We start from the raw sequence: 3,869 nt of genomic DNA on the forward strand, positions 1-3,869 counted from the left end.
TCTCTAGAAGTTTTTGGCTTTGGGAGTGAAGCTTGAGTGTAAATTGCTCCCAAGGGCTTGTTTCCAGCCCATGAGCTCTAGGCTGCTCTCTGTTTCTCATTTTAGGGATTTCTCTCGCTCTTTCTTGCTCTCTCTTGCTCTCTGCCTGCTCCCTCTAAGGAGACCCAGCCAGCCAGCTGGTCTGTGGAGACCTCACTACTATCCAAGACTTGGGTCTCTGCAGCCTTAACCCTCCTCTGGCACGTGAGGACTCTAAACGAAAAGACAGAAGCCAGAATTCAGTTTCTCCCTCTATTTGCATCAGCAAATCACCTCACAACTCTATCACCCCTTCCCAGGAAGTGTAAAAAGACCATGGTGTGGCCAAGATAGCACCAGTGCCACCAGCCAAGGGCACAAACTGATTGCCACCAGTGCCCAGAGCAATCCTAGGGACCCCCAAAAAGTGAGTTCTGCTCCCTTCTCTGGGGCCGAAATCCACTAGACTCCCAACTACATAGACCCCTAAACCTTGGAGCTAGCTACTGCAGCCCTGCGGTGTACTTGTTGTTTCAGAGCCTTATCTGTCTTGTTCTCCACTGCAGCCTCAGATCCTGACAAATGTGTGTTGAGTGAATGAATGAATGAATAAACGCTTGAGTCCACAAGCTAGTGTGAGAGCCAGCTAAGCTCTTCCTCTATTTTAGACCCAATCAATTTTAGACAAAGTCTCCCCTCTATGTGTGACCTGAGGCTGCTTTGGAAGAATCCCCCCACAAGACATTTTCTTCTCAGTGACTTTTTTTATTCAGCTAAATACACACCCTGTGACTATTCTAAATGGAATAAAGAAATCCTCCATTCTTTGATTAGTGACTATTCTAAATGGAATAAAGAAATCCTCCATTCTTTGATTAGTGACTATTCTAAATGGAATAAAGAAATCCTCCATTCTTTGATTAGTTTCTCTCCCATACAGCACCAGGGGACCCATAGTGGGGATGGGTGGAATTTTAAAGGAAAACTCCATGAGCACTTTTAAGAAAATCACAGAGACAACTCCTGGGATGAAGAGGCTTAGCTGGGTTGGTAAACAGAAGATGGCAGATGTTTCCTACAGAGACCCCTCCCCAAGAATCCCCCTGTATCAGGTTGGCATCCACCAGAAACAGACCTTGGGACAAGGTTTTGGATGCAAGCAGTTTATTCAGTAGGTGACCCTAGGAGACACTGGTAGGGCGTGGGGAAGACAGAGAGGGGAAGGAAGGAGATAAAGGGCTCATTATTGAGTAGGTTGCTGCTATGGGCAATGGAGCATAGAGCACACTTTAGCCATCCCTCAGGGAGCAGAGAGCTGGGTATCCATCCTCCAACTTCGTCCTCTCACTGGCCAAGGGTTGCTTCCAGGAGCACATCCAGCCTACTCCACATGGACAAGAAAAAGCACTTGGACAGAGAGGTGCAAGGCCTTGCGGTGGGAACTACCTATACTGCCTTCACCTGAAATACACAACCAGTCATCAACAACAGGACAGAGCCTCCTATGATGTGTGTCTTGTTTACGACTATATTCATGGTTTTGTACCACCACCATCTGTGCAGAGTTTCGACCCTTACATATCCTTTATCGCATGCTTTGCATGCCCCTGTGAGGTTGTAGAAATGGTCATCTGCATTTTACAGATGAGGAAACAAAAGCATAGAAATTACATAACTTTCCCAAGGTCTCACAGCTAGTAGGTAAACAAAATAAATGAAAATTCCTGCCCCAATGTAGCTTAAATTGTTGGAGAAGACAGACAATAAACAGATAAGTAAAAAACAGGGTTTTAAACGGCAATGAATGCTATGGAGAAAAGTGAAGGAGGGCAGGGGGTTAGGAATACAAAATGAAATAGGATGATCAAAGAAAAGTTCCCTGAGATGACAACATTTGAGCCAATATTTGCAGGAAGTGTGAGCAGGAGGGATCTGCGTGAGAAAACCAAGTTCCAAGAAGAGCAAACAGTAAATACAAACCCCTGAGGCAAAGTCTGCTATAGAGTGCAGACCACGAACAACCAGGAGGCCAGTGTGGCTGAGATGAGGGGGTGGGCTTTCCAGGGGATGGGGATACAGGGCCTGATCCTGCAGAGCCTTACAGGTCTTCGCAGGGACTTCGAGTTCTACTCTGAGAGAGATAGTTTCTGGTTTACAATTGATAGAATCCTTCTGGCTACCAAGTTGAGAAGAGAACAAAGTAATGTGTGAGTGAATGCGTGAATGAGTGAGTGAGTGAGTGAGTGAGTGAGTGAGTGAGTGAGTGTCCTTGTACCTTTTCACAGATTAGTCTTAACCACTTACTTCATGGAGAGACAGGAGGCAAGAGAGGATAAGAAGCGGTGGAAACCCATACTGCACACAGAGTCTGGAATTCAGGACCAGCAGACAAGCAGCTGGGCCTGGCGGGAAGCTGATGGTCTTTGCTGTGTTTCCAGCTGTCCCCACTGGCCTTGTGTTCCCTTTGCCAGCATAACCTCAGGGAGCTTGTGTGATCACATACATGAAAGTGAGCCCCATGCAGAGAAGATCATCAGGGGCTTTGTGACAACTGTTTTCCCTCAAAGTGTGCTTTCATGAGGCCCCGGGCCAGCCCTTTTCATCCTCCTTCAGCCCCTGGGCTGCCAGCCCCAGGCAGCAGGCTGAGGCTGCAACACTCCTTCTCAACAGGAGAAATAGCACAGTTGCTGAAATAATAACACTCCAATGCAGGCACCCCTGCTGTGAAGGGAAAAGGCCCACAAGCATACCTCAGGGGCATAAACATGTGGCCAAAAGATGCCTAATTTCCTAATAGAACATTAACTCCTGTGAATCAAGCATTGTGCGCTCTTTCACTTCTCTCTCTCTCTCTCTCTCTCTCTCTCTCTCTCTCTCTCTCCCTCTCTAATTGTAAACTGAGGAAGTTTAGGAAGAGAAGGGAAGAAGAGGTAAAGCTCAAAGGGGAGGAAAATGAAGGAAGGGAGAGAAAAGAGAAACAGAAAAGATAGCCCTATGAAGTAGACCTTGTCAGTATCCCCATTTTGCAGATGTGGAAAATGAGACTCAGAGAAGTTCAGTCACCTGCCCAAAGATACAGAGCGGGGAAGTGCTAGAGCTGGGGTTCTGTGTTCTAATGCTGACCCTGCCTGCATACAGCAGTCTGGTGTGGGGCACATTCTGTGTCTGGTTCTTCGGCAGGGTCAGGTTCCTGAAATCCCTGGAGCCTGGGCTCCAGGCTTGGGTGAGTAATGGAGATTGAGAGGGGGAGGGGTGCCAGGAGAAGGAGCTAGGACTGTTCCTGTCCTTAGCCCCCAGAGCACACCTCCAGTCTAACCACCAGGTCGTATGCAGCTCCAAGTGCCCTAGTTTCTCCACTCAGCCACCATTCATCCTCTGGACCATGCTGTGGATGTTGAAAGCACATCAGCTCTGCCCTCATGGGGCTATGAATCTAGAGGGCACACACAACAAAACCCAATATAGAAGTTCTCAACTACTTCCAAAGAAGCTCCTTCAATCTTCAATAGGATTTAACTAATTCTGCTCATTCTCCACAATTCCCTGAGCACTTCTCTATGACAGGCTCTGTGCCTGACCCTGGGGCTACGATGTCTAATAAGGTCTCTGCCATCAAGGATCTCTCAGCCAGATGGCCAGGGAGGCAGACTATACACAGATAGATCCAGAGCAAGATTATAAATGCCTCTGAGGCGATCTTTTTAGAGTTGAGTAGAAATACAGAAGAGGCCTGGGCATTCCAGGTGGAGGGAACAGCTTGAGCAAATGCTCAGGGGTGTGAAAAGTCATGGTGTGACTTGGGAATTGCCAGGAGGCCATGAGTAGCCAGACTGTGCCCTACCCCTTTTCCT

The sequence above is a fragment of the Rousettus aegyptiacus genome, unplaced genomic scaffold (genome assembly GCF_014176215.1).
Source record: "Rousettus aegyptiacus isolate mRouAeg1 unplaced genomic scaffold, mRouAeg1.p scaffold_m13_p_4, whole genome shotgun sequence".
In the NCBI taxonomy this organism is placed as follows: Eukaryota; Metazoa; Chordata; class Mammalia; order Chiroptera; family Pteropodidae; genus Rousettus; species Rousettus aegyptiacus.